The following is a 26,781-nucleotide window of genomic DNA, read 5'->3' as shown; positions in this document are numbered from 1 at the left end:
AAATATGGTCACCAAAGAAAGAGAGCCAAAGAGAAGGAAATGAGGGTTCCAGTATTTCTGTGCAAGGGAGTTTAGAGTAAAGAAGTGGTGGATCCATTGAACACTGTGGTCTGTCAGAATAACTGGGTCCATTCACAATTTCTGCCAAAAAAGTCTTCTGTGAGGGGAGCTCAGAATTTCCATTGACTTCAAATGGAAATAGAGGCATATAAAAAGATACACAGCATACACTGTGCTAAAAGGAGAAATGTTCATCAAATTATAATCAAAGTTAGTTTCTCTATGTGAGTATAACTGTTCACCAAATACCCAAAATAAATCCTATAAGAAAAACCACCCATCTATCACTGCTTCAAAATATCTGTCATGATGTGAAATCCTGTAAATTCTTGTTATATGTTAGAGGTTTTGGGGTCTAATAGGGGCTGCTTTTGTTTGCTGATCCATAGGAAATACTAACATATTGTCCCTTGATTTTTTTTATTGACAGGCACAAGATCTGTTTTTGCAATTTGTTCATATAGCACACGTTTGCTACTAAGGGTAAAAAATCTGTAAAATATGGCTTCATTTTATTTAATGGGATTGTATAAATGAAGATGATCTGCGTATGTGTGCTTGGATTTTTAAAAAATGATATATATGTTCTGCATATCTCCTCCTTGATCCAAGTATATATCATACCAATTTAGCAAATACTTATAAACTGCCTCTTATGGTCAAGGCACTGTGCTAGAGTCTAGGGATTCAAAATTGAAACAGACCTACTGTCAAGAATCTTATACATGTTTTACAGGGTATGATGCAATATGTGTACAAATAAGTAAATACAAAGTATAGACCAACACAAAGTGATTTCAAGGAGAAAGTGGTAATTACCAAGAGGGAGAGGAGAGAAGGAATTTGTGTTTTTGTTTTGAAGGAAACTGGAGATTGGATGTTGGGGAGGTGAGGAAAATGTACCTTCCAGATATTGGGGAACAACTGGTGCATATGAAAGGAGATATAAGACAGAAGGTTGTCTCTGGGCAACAGATGGATGGTCAACTGGACTAGAATGTGAAGGGTGTAAAAGAGAGTAATAGGAGATAATACCAGAAAGGGTAATTGAGATGTAGATCACAAGAGACTTTGGATATATCACAGTGAGGATTTTTTTAAATTTCATGTCAGAAGAGAGAAGGTACCATTGAAGATTTTGGAATGTCTGTGCCCTCTGCTCCCCTTGCCTTGAGTGGGGACCCAATGTGAGATAGGGAAGAGGTGTGTGCATGGCTGGGGTAGGATAGAAGGAGAGGTGTTTGATGACTGTGTTTTAGGAATATCAGTTTGGTAGCTCTGTAGTGTAAAAAATGCATTGAACAGGGAATATTGAGTAGTAAGCTGTAAATTAATAATTTAATTCTTTTTGCTTTGTTTCCCACAAGTATTTGTTGATTATGATAATTTCTTTCCTTTTTTTTTTTTTAAAGTGTGAGGCAATCAGAAGTTAAGTGACTTCACACAATAGGTATCAAGTGTTTGAGGCTGGATTTGAACTCAGGTCCTTCTGATTCCAGGGTTGGTACTCTATCCAGTGAGCCACCTAGTTGTCCCAATGGCAATAATTTCAACAAACACAATTCTTTATCTTTTCTGAGGATGTCATCTGTGTGTATATATGTGTACGTGTGTGTATATGATTTTCCTAAAGGTTTTCATAGAGATAGGAAGATAGAGGTATTTAGGTTGGTCATTGATATTTTGGAGAACACTTTTTTGATATTGAAAAGTACTGAGTTTCTTCCCCCCACACCTTTGACTTTTCATCCTCCATATAGTAAATTAAGTTCCCAGGATAATTATAATAGCAATGATAAGATTGTCACTTCTAGCATAGATCCCCAGCTCATATTGATTTGTGACAGTCCATTGTTAAATTTTCAATGGGAATATTTACATCAGATATCAGCAAATGTTAGAAGTCAGGGCTTTGCTTATTTATTTTTGTTTTTTTTGTGGTTGACCATCTAGACTTAAGAAAGTGATGAGAAAATTTTAGTAGTGTTCTGATTGGATTATTTTATGGTTTTCATCTGTTCTAAAATTCTGCCAGTTTTGACTCAAAAATATGGTCCACATAGACATGAGAAGGTGTGGTCTCTAGGATTTCTGCACTATGGTCTTTAAAGAGAAGAAAAGGTGGCGTTCCCAGGAAACATTATGATCTTTCAGAATCATGAGATTCTGATTAGATGACTAGATCCTGCTTTTTTGGGGACAAAAAGACCAGTGCTTGGTCTATATGATGTGTACATGTATTTTTAGGAAGTCGTTTAGTGAACTCAAAGGATCATAGAACTGGAAGAGATCTCAGAGGTCACCAAGTTCATCTCTCTCATTTTAGAGATGAGGATATTAAAATTTGGAAAAGTTAAGTGATTTGCCCAAGGACAAAGGTAGTAATTGCCAGAGTAGGGAGTCCAACCCAGGTATTCCAACTACAAAAGCAGCATTCTTTTCACTGTACCTCAATGGTAGCAACTTCTTTTCATGTCCTCTCTTTTCAAGGTGAATTACCGTGTTGTTCTGAGTTCCAAAAAAGGCAGTCCTAGACTTGTCTTCTTTTTTAAAAAAGATTTATTTTGACTAACACTATACCAGTGTTATATATAGGCCTCCTTTCCAATTATTTACCTTTAAATAGATGAGTTTTTACTTATCAAATATCGTAACTAAATTTCACTCACTCCTTCCCAGTTTATCACATTGATTTTTATTCATTCATTCTTGTTTACTTTTAAAAATCATCATTTCTAAGATGAACAGGTAGATGTCAGAAAAACCTGGAAAGACTAATATGAACTGACGCTGAGTGAAGTGAGCAGAACCAGGAGAACATGATACACAGTTACAGCCACAGTGTGTGAGGGCTTTCTTTGATAGACTCAGATTTTCTCATCAATGCAAGGTTCTAAAACGATCCCAAAGGAATCATGATGGAAAATGTCCTTCACATCCAGAGAAAGAACTATGAAGTCTGAATGCAGAGCGAAGCAGACTATTTTTTTTGTTCTGTTTTTTTCTTTCTCATGGTTCCTCCTCCCCGCCATTTGCTCTAATTCTTCTATACAACATGACTAATGTGAAAATATGTTTAATAGAAATGTATATGTAGAGCCTATATCAGATTTCATGCTATCTTGGGGAGGGAGGAAGGGGGAAACAAATTAGAAACTTATGGAAGTGAATGTTGAAAACTAAAAATAAACTAAAAAATTTTTTTTAAATCATCATTTCTAACTTTAATGTACTCAGGCCCATTGTATCTGAACATGATACTTATTAATATAAGCATTCTCTTTATTCATTTTTAACTTTAAAAAAGATTGTAAAGTGTTTCAGAGAAAAATTTCAAGAATTATTCCACTAAAACATGGCTATGCCTCTGATAGTTAGAAAATATGTAATTTGGCACTATGACTAAACACATTTATGGTTTCAAATCCTTTCTCAGACTAGCTGCGTGACCCTAGGCAAGTCAGTTAACTTCTCTCGTATAGAAAAGGTCGATTATAATAGCACATACCTAACAAGGTTGGTTTGAGGAACAAAATGAGATAGTGCCTCTCAAGTACCTTGCAAGCCTTAAAGCTCTGAAGCATGATATAAAAGTATTATCATTATTATCATTTTACCTTCTCATATAATTTCACAAGGGGATTGCCTACCCTGGGACAGGTAGATTGGTTCTTCATAACTCTTTTGATATTCTTAACGTGAGAATGGTGCTCTGTTATAGTGTAAAGTTACCAGTTTCCTCCCAGCTGACTGTAAACTTAGACTTAAGTTTCAAGCACTTCGTTTTTCTTTTACCTCTAAGAAGAGGGCTTTATTTTGGCCTCTGACTTGATTTTTCCATATTCATCATTCACTCAATCAAAAATAAAGAGCTTAGTGAATTTCTGCAGGTTGCTACCACTGAGTAGTAGTGATGAACTTCCAGACAGGTAGGCTATAAATAAACATTGCAGTGGAAATTCTCTGATTAGTTCATTGAGGTAAATGAGGCACAATTACATAATATAATGCTTATGGACATATAACATTAATTAGAGGAGAAAAAATGCTGGAACCTATTCCTTCCTGAAGATCCATATGTTGAGCAGTACAAGAGCCTGCTAACAAGCCTTTCTCTGTGTTGATTCTCTATGCAGAATTTCAAAGATGACCTAATCCAGGAAAAAGAAACAAAACAAAACAAAACCAAACCCCAAACCATCTTTCGAGGAAAAAAAAGAACAAACAGACACTTTAAAAAACAGAATTTGTTTTTTATTAGAGCCATGTTTTTAAAAGGTCCATGATTGGGGAAAGAAAAGACGTATGTTTCTGAAAACAGCTCCTAAATTGTCATTGGCTTCCTTTAGAGCTGTAGTGCCTTCAGACAGCATTTCTGACAAAATCAGAGTGATGTCTCTTATTTGTCTGAAGCCTAACCCTCTGAACACAGCAAAGCTTTGGGCAATGCCGGATTTCTAAGAAATATCATGTCCTATATTGGGAATTGAGCATAATGTTGAAGTATTAAAAGGATTAAAATGTGAGATCACAGTAAAAATCATGGATCCTGTTTGGATGTATTACTAAAACCTAGTGTAAACTCTTGATTGTAAAGGAGTTGAGAGAGAGTTCCATGGAACAGTCTATGGGATAGGAATGGTGAGGTCACACATTTTCCTCTATCTGCAATGAAGCCTGGATGGTCTCTCTATTTCTAATCTATGGTAGTGTTAAGTGATAGTGTTATTATGGGAAAGATGAATACAATCTCTTGGTTGATTTTTAAAAAATGAAACATCTTTGAGTAAGAGAAAAGTGACTCAGAGAAGAGCCTAGAATGCACTAGAACATTCTTAATAAATGTTAGATATGTTATATGTCATATCAAGGTTGTTTCCTCTATAACTAGAAAGACAGGCACATGACCAACATCTTTTCCTTCTGCTCACAAATTGGTTGCATATACAGTAACTCTAGAGCAGTGGACTCTGAGTTGGAACATGAGTTTGTCTTTCTGCCTACCCTTAATAGCCATTATAACTATTAATAATAATAGCTATCAAAAATGCATGCATGCATATATATATATAAAATTAAACTCTTTAAGGGTTACAAAATTTATCTCATTTGATCCTTACAAAGACCCAAGGAGGGAGGTGCTATTTTTATCTACAGAAGAGGAAATTAAAGCTGACAGGCTAAATAACTTGCCTAGAGATTTCTCTCTAATTAGTAATCTTAGGCTCCATTTATACTCAGGTCTTCCTGACTCCAAGTCCAGTGACCTATCCACTGTGTCACCTAACTGCCTCTAAAATTCTCTGATCCTTACCATACTCATCTGTAACATGGGAATCATAGTTCTCAGACTACCAGCCTCAAAGTGGAAGGAAAACAATTGCCATAAACTATATGAATGTGAATTATTTATTAGCTATTTCAAATAAACTCTGTGAAGCGAAGATACTTCCTACCCCACCGTAGATTTTCTTCTGCAACTTGCAAATCTCCTATTTCACACAGACCACAAGGGGGTATGGGGTCAGTTCTTCTGCCTGGTTTCCCTTACCTCCCATAGGGAAGGGCCAATCGGTGGTTACTGCTGAAAATTCTTCCAGATGCATGGCATATATAAACTGCTCAGTTCTTATTTAGAAAATTAAATCCACTCAAACTTGCCACTTTTTATTTATTGAACGTTCAGTATAATCATATGTAATGACCTAACCCAATGTGGACTAGTATAGACAACACTGGTGCATTTTCCATTCCAGTCCAAGAAACGTTTATTATGCACCTACTTTGCACAATGCACAGTGCTAGGATTTGGTATAAAAAGCAAAATGATAGAAAATCCCTGCCCCCAAAAAACTAATATTATATTTTTGAGTATGGAATTTATATCCTCTTGCTCTTTCTCTTGACTTTGGACACTAGAGCAGCACTTGATATAGTCAGTGACCCACTCTTTTGGCATTCAAGTTGTAATTGGCACTGCTTTTAAATAGAGCCATCCTGTTGACGTTTGCCATGGGTAGGTCATCCATCTGTTCCTCTTCATGTAGTGCTGAGCTCAGTGCCGTGAATTCTGTGGTGCTAAATCACTCTTATTTGATGATGACTTGAGAATGACAGGTTATAATGGTGTTAAAGTAAATTTATTTAGTGAACATTGCTGCTGTTGCTCTGCCCTCCAAAGGAGACCACAAAGGGCCATGTCTGGAAGGGGACCATGCAGCCTTATGTCCACTTCATGCTGCAGTATGTGTATCCCGCCTTATGTTCTGAGAATTTTAATCAAAGCAGTCCTGAAAGGCTTCTGGGAAGGGCCTATCAACTGATTGTCCTGTTGGTGACTATTCAACATCTTCGTGTTTCCAGACCACAACTCTAGCTCTCTTCTCTGGCCACCCTTCTGTTATATATGCTGTTTTTCCCATTAGAATGGAAGGGCAGGTGAAGTTTTTGTATTTGTATCATCAATGATTAGTAGCCTTCTTTCCTTCCTTCCTTCCTTCCTTCCTTCCTTCCTTCCTTCCTTCCTTCCTTCCTTCCTTCCTTCCTTCCTTCCTTCCTTATTTTTACTTGCATAGGTATTATCAATTAGTAATGAAGCTTCAGCAAAAAATGTTTTGCATTTTTTGCAATTATATATCCAATGAGGTACTAATGTATAATGGAAAGAGAGTGTGCCTCAGAGTTAGAAAGACTTGGGATAAAGTATTGTCTGTAACACGTACTGGTTATGTGAGTCTGGGTCAATTTATTTAAACTCTCATTGCCCCCAGGCAACTCTCTAAGATCATGAATTGCAGAGAATGTGCCTTTATGAATTGGTAGCAGAAGAGAGTTTGTGCCTCATTAGGAGCACCCTTTACCAAAAAACTTACATATCTGCTATGAGAGAGAGAGAGAGAGAGAGACAGGGAGAGAGAGAGAGAGAGAGACAGACAGACAGACAGACAGACAGACAGACAAAGCTGTATCTCATTGAAAGTGCGTTTGAGGTTAGGAACTGTTTATTTTTTTTTTGCATTTACATTTCCAGTACCTAAGATAGTATTTTGCACAAAATAGGTGCTTAAGAAATAAGAAAATTCTCTGATAAAATTAATATAAGAAGATGAGCCCCAGAAGAATTAATTTATTTCTCTTGGAGATTTCATTGTAGGCACAGCAAGTTTTAATTCTCATGCTTTTTTTGAATGGTGATGACACAAATGTTGGTTGTATTTGTGGGTTTTGGTTTGTTTCTTTGCTGCATTAAGTAGGCCCTAGAATGTCACACAGTGGAGATGTGTGAGGTGAACGGTATATTTATTTGAGAGATTTTAAGCATTCAGTTGAGATTAGGAGGGCTGATGAACTGCAGAGATCAATTTACTGTCACTTATATAATGCAAATAAATGGAGTAGGCAGCCCCCCCTCTGATTTGCTGAGTGTTCCCTTTGTAGAAGGGATTGTGATTTTTGGCTTCAGGAGAACAGTAGGGGACCAAACAAAGCAATGATATTTTTTTTCTTTCCACCAGCCAAATCTTAGGTCTATTGCTTGCCAAGAATGTAACTGTAATTTACAGTATAAACACAAATTCAATTATATACTGGTTTAAATTAAGTTTGAACTGTACAATATAGTTCATGAGTGTCAGACTTTTAACTTTTTTAGTCCTTTCTTGGGGTTGGGGTGGGGGGAGTCTCTTGAAGGAGAGAACTGTATATTTGAGCCAGGGTCAAAAGAAAGAGCCATAAGGAAGGGGAATTTTATTTGACCTTATCTCATAATGTCACTATTCTAATCCTACAGCAACTACTGCCTCTATAACACTGACAACACTTTAATTTTATTTTGCTTACTTCCCCCTGTCACTTAGGTGAGAACTTGGAGATGACCTTTCTTCTGCCTTCCCATCAGCTGCCTCAGCTGCCTCAGGATGATGCCACTCTGAGACCTACTCTTGGGGATATAGAGGGCCCGGCCCAGAGTGCACTTTCTTGAGGGGTTTTCAGCCACGCTGCTCACTTTTCTCCAGCTAAACTTACTCTCCATGCTGTTCAGCCAATCTGCCTTACCAATATGGGTAATGTCTCTCCGCCAGCCCTTGAAAGTAGGGATTGTTTCTTTAAAATATTGTATCCCTGCTACTTAACACAGTGCCTGACTCCTAGTAAGCACTTAATAAATACTTTCTTGATTATCTATCATCTATCCATCTACTAACCCACTTACCTTTATCTATCTATCTGTCTATCTGTCTATCTATCTATCTATCTGTCTGTTTATCTGTCTATCTAATTATGGTCAATCCATAATTCATTATGACTGAAACACTTTTGTATACTGTACCCTGAACTTCTCACTTGGACTTATCCATATCACCAAAGGAAGGGAACTTGAGGAAATTTGTATTGAGCCTGAACTGTGACTTAGAAGCCAAGAACTCAGATGTACCTTCTCGGTCTTGCTTGTTCACAGTATCCCTAACTGTATTTTGACACAAAGCTCTGGGGTGAAAGCTGCTAAAAGAACAATGGAGAGGCACCATTTTGAAGGTCAAAGAAGAGGTAAGGTAAAATTGCTAAAGAGACTCTTCTATTTATTTTTTCATGATTATTAGTAGGTTCAACTTGAAACAAAATTGTGAGATGGGTGATATTTATCTTTGGAGTTCTCTTTCTTTTTAACACTCCCTCCTATACATCTATCATTTTTCCCCCTACTTCTCTCATTCTGACTCTTGGCTATCAATCTCTTGATAAAGAATCTTTTCAAGACTATCAGTTAGCTATTAGATTGGAAAACTAGGCTCTGTGATATATTAATGGCTAATAACAAAGGAGACAGTATGATATAGTAAATTGTTGTTGTCCTTTGTCCTTTGTACTTGAAGGGGAACCATGACATCACCATGTTGGGATTAAGGTCCAGTGTGTTCAATTATGCCTGATCAGTCCAATGTGAGCTTGGAAAACTCTACCACCGATCAGGCACAAATAGTCCTTTTCAACATATTGGTTGGAGATGTCTCGAGATTCATGTATGTTACATTTCCTTTGTGCTACTGGGATTCTGCTTTGCCCATGGAGCCCAGCACCCCTCTTTGATGCAGGCATGCCATACTGAGCTGCCTTGTACCAGCATCTCTCAGGTCTCACAGTTGATAACCAAAATTTTTCAGAGAGATCTTGAGAGTATCCTTGCATTGTTTTTTCTGATCTCAATGTGAGTACTTGTCATGTTTGAGTTCTCTGTAAAATGGTCTTTTAGGCAAACATGTTTGGCATTCAAACAATGTGGTCAGCCCCTAGAGTCTGTGAATGCTTGGCAGTTCAGCTCAAGAAGGTACCTCAGTGTCTGGTACCTTATCTTGCCAGGTGATCTTCGGAATCTTCCCAGGTTAGTTAAAATGGAAGTAGTTCAATTTTCTGGGATGGTGCTGGTAGACCGTCCAGGTTTCACAGGCATATAACAATGAAATCAGTGACTATGTGGACTTTCAGTTTGGTATGTAGCCTAATACCACTTCTCTCCCACAGTTTCTTTCAGAGTCTCCCAAATGCTGAGTTAGTTCTGGCAATGCATGCATCAACTTCATCATCTATGTGGACACTCCTGCCAGGGTAAGTGAATTTATCTACATCCTTCACATTTTCTCTAATTGCTGTTACCAGTGGTTCTGTGTATGGCTGGTGGAGAATCTTTGTTTTCCTGGTGTTTGTTGATTATCAGGCCAAAATTAGCACAAGCAGCAGAGAATCAATCCATGTTCTGTTGCATCTCATCCTCAGAGACTGCATTGAATACACTACCATCTGTGAACAAGAAGTCATTCACCAACTCTCCTTCTACTTTAATCTTGGCTTGTAACTTTTTCAAGTTAAATAGTTCACCATCAGTGCAAGCTGACTTTGATTCCATTTTCATCCTTGTTGAAAGCATTTGACAACATTGAAGAAAAGATAATGCTAAAAAGCGTGGGATGAAGCACAGAGCCCTGCTTCACTCCATTGGTAACTGGGAAAGTGTGAAAGCGTTGTCTTATATCTAGAACCTGTGCAAGCAGCTTTTATGAAAATGGCATATAGTGATGAACTTCTCCAGGCAACCAAATTTCACCATGATGTTCCACAAGCCCTTATGACTGACAGTGTCAAAGGCCTTGGTCAGATTGAAGGACATTGCATGCAGAGTTCTATTCTGCTCATGGAATTTTTCCTAGAGTTATTAGGCAGTGAACATCATGTTGGCCATTCCTTAGACCTTCTGAAGCCATGCTGACTCTGAGGAAGCTGACTGTCTTCCAGGTGAAGGATCAGCAGTAAACAGACAGTTGGTCTTAGAACTAGGAAGAACTAGATTTAAATCCTGCCTCTAACTCATACCAATTGTGTGATCCTAGGCAAATCATTCAACTTCTCAGTGCTCTGATGAATTCTCTAGGATCACAAATTTCAGAGAAGCTGCTGACCTGCTTTGATAGAGTTTCTCCACCTGGGAAGCTGAGTTATGTAGTGCCTAGTCACTGTCAGGCGTTATGCAAGATGCCTTACAATTGTGGTCTCATTTGATCCCTGCAATAACCCTGGGAGAGAGGTGCTATTATTTTCCTCATTTTAAAGTTTAGGAAACTGAGGCAAAAAAGAAGTTCAGTGACTTGCCTAGGATCACACATCTACTGCCTGAGGCTCCATTTGAATTTAAGTCTTCATTACTCCACGGTCAGTGCTCTATCTATTGTGCAGTTGACAGAATCTCCTATTGCAATCAAATTTTAAGTCCAGTTTCTATCCCTAACCAATAAATGAAGATGTTTTTCACCCAGGGAAATTTGCATTGTAACCCAGGAATTCAGGAGGTACCATGATTCAATTAACTAATTAATTTTAAATGATTTATCATTTTATTTATTTTTTGTTTGTATTTGATGTTGAGTAAATTGGTGGAGAAGGGGGGATTTAAATCAGTAGGCAGTGTGATCCTGAATACAGTCTTCTAACTAGAAAAAGGGAGATTCCCTGGGTAGTGATGGGAAACATTGCAGTCAGCTCCTCATTACTCTCAAAAACTTACTGTTAAATTTTCAGTGGGATCATTTACACCAAAAAAAATCACCAAATGTTACAAATCATGACTTGATTTATAGTTTTGTTGATTGTCTCAACTCAAAATGAGGGAGAAATATTAAAAACATAGATTAAATTTTAAAGTATATTGTGTAGATGTTTAAAATTTATTTCTTTTATTTTTAACATTTGAAATAAAATAAGCATTTCCGTAATAATAAGTAATAAAATCTTAATTAAAAATGCTTGCACATGAAACTGCAAATCTATTTTAAAATATATAGTAAAGTTATCATTTAATTTACTTTTTCTTCTTTTTTATTCCCCTTCTCCCACCCTAGAGATTGCTACCAGTAGACACAAATATATGTATATATATATGTAAAATCATTCTATACATACTTCTATTTATTACATTCCCTCTCCCTCCCACTCACCCCCCAGAGAACTGTTGTTAAATATCTACCAGCACACTCCATAAATAAAGATTCAAGAATTTCCAAGTTTGGTAGATCAAGGATCAAGCTATCCAGAGAGAAAAAGGTACTGCCTAACGTAGCATATTCCTTGAAAAAAGAAGTTTTGCACATGCTACTTGGGTGGTGTCCTTCTAGGTGAGCTGGATCAAAATAATCAACAAGCATTTATTAAGCACCTGCTATTTGTACTAAGTATGTATCTAGGGTGATGATAGCGGATGAGATCTAGATTCACCAACTCTTGCTGTTGCAGTTAATTATTTAGATGGTGCATATCTGATGGGAAGGGGAATGCTTATTTAGCAGCCCTAAATCCACAAAGGGGTAAAGTCAAGTTTTGAGGAATTATGTAGGGTTCTGTGGCAAAGAGGAACTTACCAGAATGTCAAGAGGTTGCCCATTTGGAAACTCCAAGTTCAGGTCCCTTCCAAGGATAACTTATTAGCGTGTTTTATGTGTTTCTCTGTTTATAGATTTGGGTGATTTCTTTACATCTTATGCATTTTCTGTGCGGTGAAATAAAAGCTGTCCAACCCATGGGCATTCCTAACTTGTGGGCCTCTTTGGAAGTAGAGAATCCTTATTAATTACCTTTGGGGAAATTTAGACAAGAAATATACCCACCCTATGTTTGGAGATTCCCTGGAGCAGCAGGTAACTCCATGCGTGGGTAATGAACCAAAGCAAGAAACTGATCCCTTTGGGTCAGTCTCCAGAGGATGGACTAGGTCTTTCTTTGTGAGCCTAGAGGGGGTCCTGGCCCTTGGTTACAGCTTAATGTGACTTTACTTGCATATATATATACAAAAGTGAAATGTGTACATGTACCTATAAATGAAAATTGGAGAAAATTGGCAGGCCTGGAATCAGGAACACCTGAGTTCAAATTCGACCTCAGACACTTACTAGCTGTGTGATCCTGGGCAAGTCATTCAACCCTATTTGCCTCAGTTTTCTTATCTGTAGAATGAGTTAGAGAAGAAAATGGCAAACCACTTCAGTGTCTTTGCCATAAAAACCCTGAATGGGATCACGAAAAGTTGGACGTGACTGAAACAACAGAATGATAACAAAAGTTAAAACCTAGCAGTGTGAGAAAACAGAATTCAACAGACCATAGGGTAAAGGAATTTAGTCTGATATTCCCCAGCTGGAAAAGGAGGCTGAGAGTGACTTGGGATGTCCAAAGTTTTGAAATATCCTAAAGAATGAAAAATGCACTTTGGAGGATATAAACATTTTGGAGCACAGTCTTATGGCTGATGTGGGTGTCACTGCAAAATTCCGACTCCTTGGCTAATTCTTAGGCCAAATAGCCCCTGCTTTCCTGAAACTGAGCTGGCAGAAACAAACTAGATACATCATGAAATCGATCCTAATTTATGGCATTTTATAAGGATTACAATTTCACCTAAGTACTACCTAAGTGGCTTGTTTAAACATCTCAGTTATATTTTATAAGGTAGATTTCTTGTATGCTTAAGGGAAAAAATGAAGCCATTAAGACTTGCTTTTTGGCATTGTCTTCCATCTTTCCATTACTTAGGCAAATTAAAGATTATATTATGCTATTAAGAACAGCTGGTCTTATTAAACCAAGCTCTCTAAAATGTAAACAAATGGGCTCTATCTCCTCTGCCTAAAGCTGTCAGATCAACACGTTCATTTAGGGGATTATCAGCCAAATGGGTCCAGGGTTTTCTCACTGTTGGCCACCTTGTAGAATAAAACCAGAAGCAAGCGTTTGTTTTTGAGATAGACTACTTCCCCTAAAAATCTCTTTAACTGTATTCTGGGAATTATAATCTCATTGTTGTTCAGTTATTTCAGGCATGTCTGACTGTTCATGACCCCATTTGGGATTTCCTTGGCAAAGATACTGGAGTGGTTTGTCATTTCCTTCTCTAGCTCATTTTACAGATGAGGAAACTGAGGCAAGTTGGGTTAAGTAAGTTACTTGCCCAGGATCACACAGCTAGGAAGTATTTGAGGCCACATTTGAACTCGTGTCTTCCTGATTCTAATCTCAGCACTCTATCCACTGTGTCAGATGTCAAGAAAACAAAGATATATATTTCACATGGACTTTTGAGGTGATCTCGGCTTTTTGCTGTGTACCTCTGATGACAGTTCGTATTTACTGCTCTGGGCACCTATTGAATTCTATACCCCCCAAGGGAAGGCAAGCTCTTTGAGGGTAAAGACTGGTATATTTTTGTTTTTGTTTTTCCAGCATTCCACATAAGACTGTGCCTTACAAATGGTTGTTTAATAAGTGTTTTGAATTGACTAGAATGGCTAACTCTCTTTTTTTGTAGATAAAGGAATTGAGGCCTGCTAAAGGGGAATGATTTGTTCAAGGTTACGCAACTAGTTAGAATCACAGACATGGTTAGTAACTATGTCTTCTCGGTTCCAGGCCATTTCTTTCCCTTATACATTCAATTCTCATATCTACCTTACTATGTTAGGACTCAGAGAAGTTAGAAGCTTGGAATCATCCCTTTATTTCTTTCAAATGTCTCAGTTATGAATTAGATATTTACCCTTGAATATGATAAACAAATCCTTCAATGTTAGAAAGTAAGGGAATGATCCGCTTACGTACCGTTGTCTTCAGTATTTCCCTTTCTCAAGAAAAGTAAAGATTTTATTATGCTGTGTAATAACAGCTCCTACCTGAAAAGGTTGTTGTGAACATCAAATGAATAATATTTAGGAAGCACTTAGCATAGCTGACTGTTAAATTTTCAGAATGAGCCTTTACACTCAGAGATCAGCAAATACTACAAATTTGGGCTTGATTTATTATTTTGTTGATTGTCTAGACTTAAGAAAGTGATTGAAAAAAAATGTTAATAATGCAAATTAAACTTGAAAGTGTGACCTGCATATAATTTTTTTGGGGGGAGAGCCAATTGTTAAATATTTACCAGCATACCCCATTTCCCCTTCCACCCCCCCCAACATATAGACTTATCTCTTTGCTGAGTTTATGGGAATGAGACAAAACATCAGAGTTACTTTAATTTGACTTTCTCTTGCTATCCATGATTTGGAAACTTATTCCTAGTGACTCTTGGTCTCATGCATTTATACCAATTGATTGATTTCATTCTTCCAACTGTGGCTTTTGTAGAAGTAAATTTTGTTGAGTAAACAGAAATATCTGGAAGTCCACACCTCTCCTCTGTAATAATCATTGTCAGTTCTTTTTTCATTATTGATTTTTTGAGTATGTTGTCATGCTAGACTTTGTCTGATGCAGGCTATCTAGATGGATATTAAGCCATGTATTTCCCACTTTAGGAAGGAGTAGGACTGTTTGCCTGTAACAGATTGAAGCATAATGAATTGAGCTGATTAGGTAAATCTGATGAGGTTTTCTTAGGGACACTCAAAATGATGTTTCCTTGGGATGGATGCTTTTCTTGGTAGTAGCCCTAGTTAGGTCAAGATAGGTTCTAGTGAATTCTCCCTGCTGGGAGCTCTGATCACTAGCAAGTCTGTGGGCTGTTCCATTTTGGGACACCTAAGGCTTCTCTGAGATCATTTAACAGTTACTTGAGTGTGATTATGGAATAGAGAATTACACACAACACTTTCCAGATGAAATGTGACTAAGGGTCAGACTGAGTCCCTGGGATGACTGTCACCAAGAGTGTCTACCCTGGGAAAAGTCAAGGACCACACCAGTTTCTCCCCACACCAAGTGGGTTCAGGTAGAATTCAATTCAACTCAATTTAATACTCATTTATTGAGCGCCCCCTATATGTAAGGCATTGTGCTGAGTCCTGGGGATTTAGAGGTGGAATAAAGGGTGAGTTCATACTTTTAAAAATTCATTTTTATTTTTTAAAGTTCATTCTTAAAAGAGATAACAATCCAATGAGTTAATATTGTTTATACATGCAAGCATAATGCAAGACAAAGAAGTATTCAGACAAAGTTATATGAGAAGTTTGAAGGAGAAGAAATCTTGGTTGTGGGGAGGATGAGGGAAGCCTTCACAGAAGAGAGGATGCAGAAGGGAAGAGCTTTTAATAGTCAATATGACATAGTGAATACAATGCTGGAGTCAGGAACACGCAGATTCAGCTCTGACCTTTGATAATCGCTAGATGTATGGCCCCAGGAAAATTATTGAGGGTCTCCAAGCCTCAGTTTTCTCAGCTGCAAAAATGAGTGGGTTGAACTCAATAGAATTATAATTCCCTTAAAATACAAATTCTATATTCCAGTTATTCTATAATAGGGGAAATTGGATTTGGAAGGAATATGAGGAAGGAGGATATAGCATGAGTAAAGGAAGAGATAGAGAAAAGGGGAGGACAAAAATGGGTAATGGTGTTTTGTCCACTTTGGCTAAAATATAGAATAACAGAAGGAGAAAAGGGAAGAAATAGGAGATAAGATCGAAAAGGAAGGAAACACTGCTACAAGCAGATGGTCTCTGGTCCAGCTCGCTACTTAAGGCTTCCTATGATGTTAGACTGTGGGACTTGTAGCATTCTCCTTGGGAGAAATATCATGGTCAAGTTGGGAAATCGGCTGTGGTTCAGTTCAGCGTGGACAGACGTGCTTCAAGCCAACATCTGAAAATGGTAATCCAAAATGAACTCAGCCTACTAATGTTCTAAGGGGGACCCGGAAATGAACAAAGGAGGGAAGAGTATTCCATCAGCAGATGGGAAACACACAGGACTGCTTGCATCCCAGTGCTTCTGTGATGAAGTCAGTGCTAAACTGAACAAAGAAACCTGGGTTTCCCACTCAGGCTCCAGTAAGCAGGCATTCGACCCAATCCCCCACTACTGCTTTTGGCTCAGCAGTTTACATAGTAAGAAGAGATCAAAGGACCCAAATAAAGAAACACAGCGATTTGTCTGTCCAACTCCAATGGACCTGCTAACAGGAATGCTAGAAAACTCTGGATGCAATTTATTTTAAATGAGGAAAATTCTGATATTTTAACATACAGTTCTCATTCTTTCAGGGTATTGTCAGCGTAGAAAAACATTAGGGCTGGGAATGGTTGTTCCCTTTATTCTTACCAGCAGCTGGGTGGTCCTGTTCAAGAACATTTGTCAAACATTATTGAAGGCGATTGGGTAAAGAATAAACACTTGTTGGCAGCCATAGACATCAGGTAGTTGAAGTTGCTATATAGTGAACATGGGAAAAAAAAGATTTATTTCTTCATTTTATAGAACCCCATTTGACTTCATTTTTAATAAAGAAAAAACAGCAACTCTTCCAGTTGATTAATCAGCATTCCTAAGATGATTTCTTTACATATTAGCTTATTTGGGTATAAAGTATTGCCCTTTAGGGGTAGAATTTTTATGCGCTTGTCCTTTTGGGTAGAAGAGGTGGAGGGAGGGTGATACCACTGATACATATTGGAACAGTGCTATATTGTCTTCTGGTCACTCATACCCAAGTCCAAGTGTGATAGTCAGGAGCCCTGGAGGCTAATTTCCTGCTCTCCAATTGTGTGACCATCAGCAAGTCCCTTTTTAGTCTTCATATCACTAAAATAGGATTGTTGACTGCTCCCTACATCCAAAAAATAATGTTGTAGAGCTAAACATATGATGTGTGTGAAAGCTTTGGATGACCTTTGGAGAAGACTATGTAAACATAAAACATTATCATTCGTAGTTTAAAATAATACATTGGAGAGGAAATGTGTTACAATGTTAGAAGACCAGCCTTTGAATTAGGAAGGCCGGGCTCCAAGTCTTTTCCCTGTCCTATGCTGGTTCTGTGGACCCTGGGCAAATCATTTAACCTCTCAGCGTCCTTGGGTACAAAGACCCAAGACTTGTACTGGGGTACAAGTGGTAGATATGTTGTTGGTCTGCAACAGAGGAAAGAATTTTCATACTGGAAACAGATATATACAAATATACATACATATACACATGTATGTTTCATCTATACATATAAACACATTGATTATAATGATAAGAAGATATTATGTAATGATATCTAATCAAATAGAAAATAGCTGATGATAGATAAGGGCAGCTAGATGGAGTAGTGGATAAAGTACTGGGCCTGGAATCAGGAAGTCTTGGGTTCAAATCTGGCCTCAGATACTCACTAGCAGTGTGACCCTGGGCAAGTCACTTAACCCAGTTTGTGTCAGTTTCCTTATCTGTCAAATGAGTTTGAGAAGAAAATGGCAAACCGTTCCAGTATCTTTGCCAAGAAAACCCCAAATGGGGTCACAAAAAGTCAGACACTAATGAAAACAACAAAACAACTGAACACAGGGGTTGTTGTGGGGATCAAATGACTCATCATAAAAGCTATAGAAATGTTAGCTGTTGTTATGATAGACCAAGGGCTGAACTTGACATTCAGATCAGAAAGATAGGTCCAAATTTAACATCCAGCTCTTAGTAGCTGTTTAACTATGGGCAAGTAATTTAAATTCCATGCCTCAAGTAAATCTCTAAGATTTTTCTATTGTTACACATAGGTTGCAATCTGAACTGGCTTGGGGACCTCCTGTCTATGAACTAACTATTTAGCTTTCATGTAGCACTTGAAGGTTCACCAAGTGCTTTCACCCATTATCTCATTGGATCATTTATTCATTTATTTTTTTCCCCTGAAATGCTGACTTCTTTGCTTTGGGGAGCCCCCTAATGGAGAAACTCCATCTAGGTCTCCTCAACCCAGATTCAGAGAGTTGCCTGTAGCGCTGAGAGTTTAAGTGACTTGCCTAGGGTCTCAGAATCAGTATACATCAGAGGCAGGAGGTTACTTCAAACCTACTTATCTCTTAGGCTGATTCTCTGTTCCCTAACCCAACCTGTTATTTTATCATTACTTTTGTTTGATAAAATAATAGAACTCTAAATATTGACAAAAGTAATTTAGAGTGAAACAACTTCTGGTGTTGATTTGCATAGTGTTATGGTCTACTTGGTAGCTATTTTTGAAAAAAAAACAAAAGCCTTTCTCTGTTATATGCTGAAGAGAAGGTCTTGTATCCTGCCTCCTATGGTTCAGATGTAGGGATGGGGAACCTGTGGCCTCAAGGTCACCTGTGGCTCTCTAGCTCCTCAAGTGAATCCAAGTTTGAATTCAGTCAAAGGACCAAACTTGTGTACTAGAGGGCCACAGGTGACTTTGAGGCCACCCCTAAGTTCATAGATGGCTAGTACTGGAGGATTCTCAAGATCACCTAGCCAAACCCCTTGTTTTACAGGGAGGAAACTGAGGCACAGAGAAGTTAAATGAATGGTAAAATGCCACAGGGCTGGTTAATGGTAGTAGATCATACTCTCTTGAGTATCTTCATGTTGCACTGCCTGTTGGCTGCCACAGAGTCTTGGCTGTAGAAGTGTCCTGGGCAGTTTCCTATACCATGGACTCTTCTCCTTCTTGCACTCTATTTTGGGGGAAGTCTCTCAAATCACACTAGCTTGTAATTGCGTAATCATGAATAACGCTGTGTCCCCTCTTTCTCACCCAGAGGACATTCAAGGACATAGTAAATGGCCTTATGTATCCTGGCAACAGTATTCTCTCCAACCTGGACACAAAGAATCAGGCTTGCGATGTCCCATTTATAAAAGTTTTCAGCATTTTCTTATTCTGAGTCCTAGGGATAACATTAGAAGGCAGGCTCAACCTGTATTTAGAACTGAGAATTTCCAGAAGTCCAATTTCCAAATCAAATACCTGACCTGGCACCCAATTCCTAATTACCCATTGCCTCCCAAAATATCATCAGTCACCCCGCCAAACTGAAATAGGAAAGGAACTAGAAAATACCATCTGCGTAGTCCGGATGAGTATTATTTGCAAGAGTGGTTTTTTAGAATTTCATTTGGTTTTGAAGATTCGTTACTTGGAAAGGACTATTCACTTGGCACTATTTTATTCTGATGGAAAAATAATTGTAGGACATTAGTATTTTTCAAGAGTGCTTATTTTACTAAGTCTAACACACTCTACTCTTTGTTCCCACATCCAGTCGAGGAACTCTGTGCTTGGCAATTGTCATTTGAGGGTGAGCATCCCATTTAAAACAGCTGGAATCATTTTCCAATATGGGCTGGTGCGAATGACTTAGAAAAAAAAGCTGTTAGGGTGTATAAACTGACAGACAAGATAATAGGATTGCTTTCAAGCCACTATTTAATAGAGGCACAATTAAGGAATTTAATTAAGTGCCAAGTGTTGTGCCAGGCACAGTACTAGGAGATGTATCTACAAAGGAAAGCAAATCAAGGCAAATGAGTCTTTACCCTCAAGGGAATTACAGTGACTAGTGGAATAGATTAAATAATTTGCTTCAAGACAATTTGAGGAGGAAGAGAACACCAACAAGGAAGGGATGAATGGTGTTAGTGTTGAAAACGATAGATTCTAAGACATGGAAGTGAGAAGGGAGTAGGTCCCAAGTGTGAAAACTCAGAGACAGGTGATGAAACAAGCAGTTTGGGGCCAGTTAGCTGAAAAACGGAATATGTAACCGGGTATCATGTAAGATAAGTGTGGAAAAGGAGATACCTTTGAAAAATTTCAGCAAAATTCTACGTATATCAAGCCCATTTTGCTGCTATATGTTTAGGCAGAAGTTCTTCATGTTGCCAGAGATTTATAGAAAGGTAAGGTTCCTGCTGGTCTCAGGTGGATGTATATGCTAATTTGTGGTGGAAAATGATAAAGATTCCTTAGAATATTTTTTTTTCACATCCAGGAATGTCTGTGAAAGAGGATTTGATTTGATTTTTCTTGGCCCAAAGGACAGAAAAGAGAGGACAGAATAAGAAGAAGGTAAATTTTAACCCCAGATAAAGAAGTTCCCAATAATTGGAGGTGTTTCAAAATAAAGGAGCTACCTTGAAATTTGCTGACTTCTCCTTAATTAGGTCTTTCATCGAAGGCTAGATGACTTTGTGAGAGATATTGTAGGGGACGTTCCAGATTAGGTACAGATTTAGCTAGTAGAGTATTACCATAGTCCTCTCCCACCTGTGATTCTGTGAATCACAGTGAACATCACACTCTTTGAAACAGAAATCAAATCAGACCTTGTTTTTCTTGGCTCTGTAACGTATAACTAGGACTAATAGGGAGAAGCTACAGGAAGTCAGGTGTTTATCTCCGAAATACCTAACAACTAGGTATGCTCTAAAGTGGAATTACTGCTTGAGATAGTGTTTGTCAAGCACATAGAACATTACCTGGTGCATAGTGGGTATTATATAAATGCTAGCTGCTGTCAATATTGATTATTATTATTAATTACGGGATATCTTAAAGTAAACACTGGGTTCCCACTTAATGAAGAGGGGCGTAGTATTGTGGAGGGTATTCTATGAGTAGTTTGGATTAGTTGACCTCTGATGCTCTTTTTAGCTCTGAGATCTATAATTATGAGTGTAGAAGTCAAAATTAATGAAGATAGAAGGTAAATGGCATCTAGATCTCCTGATGGACAGTGTGGAAGGGGAGAAGAAAAAGAACAAGAATGAATTAGATGTTAACTAGAGTGAAATAAAGTAGAATAGATAGAGATTATGGAGTACTTTAACTGTGAAGCTAAGGAATTTGTCTTCTAGAGCCATGGAATAGTTTTGAGCAGGGAATCAATGGATCAAACTGACAGAAAATTGATCTGATTGACAGATCAAAAGATCTGCTTATGAAAGATAATTTTGGTGACTCTCTGATTGTAAGGAAGAGAGATTGTAGGCACAGAGATTAGTTAGGAAGTTGTTAGAATAGCTCGGGTGAGAGGTAATGCAGGCCTAAATAGAGTGGTTGCTGTATGATAGGAGAGAACGAAAATGATAAAAAAAAGATATTGTAGAGATAGAATCAATGGGCCACATCTTTCTACTATCCACAAGGATGGTATGAAACTTTGTACAATGCTTTGCTAAAATCTAAATAAACTAAATGTATAATTTGTTGTTCAGTCATTTCAGTCACTTCTGACTCATCATGATCCCATTTGGGGTTTTCTTGGCAAAGATACTAGAGAAGTTTTGCCATTTCCTTCTGTAGCCCATTTTACAGATGAGGAAACGGAGGCAAACAGGGTTAAATGACTTGCCCAGTGTCACACAGCTAGTAAGTGTCTGAGACCAGAGTTGAGCTCAGGTCTTCCTGACTCCAGGCTTGGCACTCTTTTCCATGGTACCACCTAGCTGCCCCCAAATATGTTATATTTCTTCAGTATATGTCTAGTAACTCTAGATTAGGAAATGAAGTTAGTCTCATATGACCTATTTTTTTTAAATAATGCTATCCTGTCTCTTCATGGTTTACTTCTTTTGGAGATGTTTACATTTCATCATGTTAATAATTCTGAACTTTTGCTAGGAATCAAAGTCAAATTTACTAATCCATAGATGTCATTCTTTCTTTTTTTTTTTTTTTGAGGGGAGAAGGTGTCTAGGTGCAACTGCCCCTGTGGGTATCTGAGGCAGTGGGGAGATAATATCTAGCATTTATGCAGTGCTTTAAGGGCTGAAAAATGCTTTACAAATATTATGTTATTTGATCCTTATAGTAATTCTGGAAGGCAAGTCTTATTATTTTCAATACTATTATCCCCATTTGACAGTTGAGGAAATTGTGGCAGATACAGGTTAACTGATTTGCCCAGGGTCACCATACAGCTAGTAAGAACCTAAAGTCAGATTTGAACTCAGATCTTCCTGAAAACTGACCAAGTGCTTTATTTATTGTACCACCTTTAGAGCGCTCTCATCAGGCGACATTCGCTTTCTAGACCTGTATGATCCAGTTAAACTGGTCTTCTCTTTGTTTCTTCACACCCTACAATCAATCTCCTCTCTCCTCGAATTTGTACTACCTATATCAGATACCTGGAAAGCACACCTTTCTCATTTCCATCATAAAGAATAACTTTTCCTGCAAAATCCATCACCTTCTGTGTAATGCCTCTACCATTTTCTTCAGTTGAGAATGTCCTCCCTCTTAATCTCCCTTGTTTTTAACTTCATTATACTTATTCTGTATATAAACACCTCATTGTCTCTGCCCCATTAGAATATGAGCTTCTTGCCAGCTGGGATTGTTTCATCAACTGCATTTGTGTGGTCAATGGCACATGGTAGGCACTTTAAAAAATGCTTGTTGACTGATTGATTTATAAATGTGAGTAAGTTATTATTAATGCTAAAATGATTACTTAATGATAATATGTAAAGGAGGTGACAAAATATTTTAAATCTTAAACATCTTAATTCTTAAAAATATTCTGAATTGCAACATCATCTGAATAGGATGATACAATTGGGTGTTGTTCATTTTATAGAGGCAGATTTTATGGAATGATGGTCATTTGGAATGATAACAGAATAATGAGTAATTTGATTCTTCTTTCTTACTCTGTCAATGCATGTGATGGTGCGCTAGGGAAGGTAAGAAAAAACAATTAGCGCTGAAGTAGAAGTGTCTTCAGGGGAAAGTCAGAATTCAATTATTGTTAGGAAGTGGAAGGAGAGTATAAGAGGATGAGTTCAAGAGCAAATGAAGTTTGTTAATAATAGAGTAGAGGTCTCTGAAAATACAATGGATAGAATAGAGAAAGATAAAGATTGGGGAAGGATGAGGCTGAACAGAATGGCATGGCAGAACAGGCTGTTGAAAGTGATTTTTTACTTAGAAAGGAATCGATTCTGAATGATAGGGACTAAGAGAACAAGAGGTTGGGATTTTCTTTTCGAAGGTATGGGGAGAACCAAGCAAGCACACTCTTGCAGAAGAGACCAGTCTCGAGGTTCTAAATGGAATATGGAAGATGGGACCTTCTGGTTTCCAAAGGCTTAATGGCAGGAAGGAAGGAAGGGCTGGTTACTGAGGACCTTGTAGGAGCTCTTCACAAATTGAATCCCTTAAACACAATCCCCTATAACAATAATTACCCAAAAGCAACCCTGATTAATCTTTACACATGTCAAGTAACTTTTGCGAACTCTAGACAACTGATTTGAGAGTGTATTCCTGGTAATACCTTAATACTACATGGGGTGTGTGTGTAAGGAAACTGCTGGGGAAAGTGTGTCCTAGATCTTCTAGAAGAAGCTGCCAAATCTTCAAATGATGGCAACACAAGTGACAGCAGAGGCAGGGAGAGGGTTGTTGTTTTTTTAAAACAAATAATTGCAATAAAATTTGACCATAATTGCCATCCTAGGAAGTGAAAGATATTGTCTGACAACAACAGCACCAACCACATAGTGCTGCGAGATTTGCAAAATGATTTAGATATGTGAGGTGGCTGCCCCAGGGTCCCAACCTCTGTTTGATTGTAGAGGGTGCAGGGTGGTTATCAGAGAGTGCCTCCCAGATGCTCTATTTAAGGCAGTGGCCCAGGGCAGGCACCTCATGATTTCCTATCTGTCTGCCTTCCCTCCTTTCATCCCTCATGCCCCCTTTCAGCTTCTTTTTTTCTGTGTCGTCCTCCCTTCATTAGATTGTCGGCTTTTTGAGGGTAGCGGCTGTCTCTTGTCTTTATTTTAGCACTTAGCATGGTGTCTGGTGAACAGCAGACCTGACTGACTGAATGTTCACTCATTTGCTTCTCATAACAACCCTGGGAGGTAGGTGCTATTATTATCCCCATTTTACAGGTGAGAAAATTGAAGTATATAGTGGTTAAGTGACTAACCCAGGGTTACACAGCTAGTAAGTATCTGAGGCAGGATTGAAATGCGGTTCTCCCTGATTCAGTACTCTATCTACTGCACCACCTAGCTGTCTCTGTAAGAGTGCTCCAGTTTGACTGATCATCTAAATAGTCACATTTCTAGGAGATCAGGGTTGAACATATCTTCTGGGGTGCCAAGTCTCTGCCCTGCTCTATTTTGTAATTTTTTAGTTTGCTTCTATTTAAAGGAAGACAATTTTGACCATTATCAAACTCAAATAGTGACAGGGGCTCCTAAACCTTACATAAGGATTGACACTTTCTGGGGCATGAGGATTGTAAAAATCACATGTTAATTTTACCTATGTTCTATTGTATTTTTCTTTTTTTTATTAACTATTTCCCAATTACATCTTTTCTTGTCCAGGCAGTACTTAGGGGAATTGCTGGCTGGAGTGTTGGATACCTCTGGCCCTGATGATTCTCTAACATTGCTAGGTAGGATAGTGGGGAGAATTCTGGACTTGGGATTAAGATCCGAGTTCAATTTCTGCCTCCAACACTTTAAAAACTCTGTGACCCTAGACAAATCTTTTCCGGGGAGGGGGAACCCGTTGCTCAAGGTCACATCGAAAGTGCAGTTTCCCTATCCTTGTTTTAATCTCTCTCAACTTCATTTTCCTCTTCTTTAAAATTGAGTTGATAGCAGCAAAAATAACATCTACCCTACAGGGTTATTGTGAGGCTCTAATGAGACACTATGAGTAAATTTTTTGGCAAAGTTTAACATACTATATCAATATTGTTTTTATTATTACCATTATCATCGTATGATCTTGGGGCAAAAGTGTTAGCACACCCTCAAAGTTCAGGTTAGAGTCTGAGTCTTTCTTTAGACTTAGAGACCTGTAGCCAGCTATTGTCTGAGAGCTGGCAGGGTCACGGTGCTCCTTTTCCTTCCAAAGAGCTAGTTGCTACTTACAGCAGCATTGAGCAACAGGAAATAGGCTGGGTAACCTGTAACTTTGGAAGACAAGTCTTGACTTGAGACGGTGGCTCCCTGTTTTATGGCTGTTATTGACTTTGGGTCCAGGGAGACCTCTGTTTTTGGCTAACCAAACATTTGGTACCTGCAGCGACTGAAGCAGCCTTAGTGATATACCACATGTTCTATCCATGGACACATGATACGTCACCCACACTTGGAGTTTGTTTGCACTTTGGAAGTACAGTGCATGCAGCTGTATGTGCTGGAGTCACTGAGTTTCATAAGAGAGAGGGGCTACATTCCTATAGCCTCCTGCTTCCTCCAGCAGTCATGGTTCCCACTGAATCCAGCGCTGCAGCAGGTGTCAGACTGCAGGCTCTGTTGTAGAAGAAACAGCTAGAGGTCAAGTCATAAGGCCTAGGATGATGTGAGCACACCTGTCACTGGAGAGACAGCTGAAGTTAGGTGCCAATGAATTTACTCCTTTGGAAGAGAACAGGTAAAGAGGATTAGTGAGTGGTACATTCCTCATTATTTTCCTCCTGATTTGGACCCTCAAGCTTTAATTGTCACTAATAATTGTGCCACCACTTGTAATCTGATCCAATGATGTTCAGCAGTTAAACTGCTCAGCTTTAAAGGAACACATGGTAATCCTCTAGGCCAGAGGTTCCCAAACTTATTTGGCCTCCCACTTCCTTTAAAAAAATACTCAGCATACCCCTGGAAATCTATTTTGTTTAATCCTTAAGTGATTTTTTTTACATTTGGGTGATTTCAAAAAATATTGTATATATATATTTAAAATGACATCTTAAATTAATAATGAATTGTCAATTTGGTTTTTTTCTGTTTTGAAACTTTGATGATGTAATATTGCATCGTGTAACTGTGTGGTATCACATTGTTAACTAATCATTACATGCACATATTCCTGCTTATGCATGCTGCCCTTCCTGACAGTGTTTAATATGCTTGCCTGCCAGCACTTGCTTCTTAAGACCTGTCAGTGCACTTGACCATTGATGGCTTATAGCTTTCGTTATGTGTGTTTATTTGGAAAATAATGTAGTCACTCTGACTTTAACTCTGTTACACAACAGATAAAATGTATATGAATTGTTGTTCAAAATCTTGTCTTCTGTTCTTTCCTTATGTTTCCACCTCCCTCTTATTTTTATTCATTGTGCCCCCCCACCTTATTGCACGGGAGGCTACTGTCACCCCCATGGATTGCTACGGTCCCCCTCAGGTGGTATTGCCCACTTGGGAACCTATGCCAAAGGTTCTTATCTTTTCGTGTGTTATGGACCCCTCAGACTGTCTGGTGAAACCTATGGACCATTCTTTGAATAATATTGTTAAATACAGAAGTAATAAAATGCAGAGAATTAGAAAGGAAACTAATTCTATGGAGTACAATCATCAAAATAATTTTTAAAAAAATCGTGAACCTTGGGTTAAGAACCTGCATAAAGGCAATGGGGACTGGGGACTTTCCCCCAGGTTACTCATAAAACTGATCTAAGGAACCTGAAAGTAGAGCAATATATGT

The 26,781-nt window shown here is 38.2% G+C and overlaps 1 long non-coding RNA gene across 1 annotated transcript in view; it reads left to right on the top strand.

Moving 5' to 3' along the window:
- Positions 1-26,781, top strand: part of LOC140516660 (uncharacterized) — a 99,780-nt gene that overhangs the window by 51,506 nt on the left and 21,493 nt on the right. Inside the window, exons 5-7 of the long non-coding RNA XR_011971415.1 lie at positions 7,917-8,123; positions 8,519-8,607; positions 9,580-9,663. This is a non-coding gene — a long non-coding RNA (uncharacterized lncRNA). The remainder of the gene's footprint in view (positions 1-7,916; positions 8,124-8,518; positions 8,608-9,579; positions 9,664-26,781) is intronic.

This window comes from Notamacropus eugenii, chromosome Y (genome assembly GCF_028372415.1).
Source record: "Notamacropus eugenii isolate mMacEug1 chromosome Y, mMacEug1.pri_v2, whole genome shotgun sequence".
Taxonomy (NCBI): domain Eukaryota; kingdom Metazoa; phylum Chordata; class Mammalia; order Diprotodontia; family Macropodidae; genus Notamacropus; species Notamacropus eugenii.
This window is presented reverse-complemented; position numbering and strand designations above follow the sequence as displayed.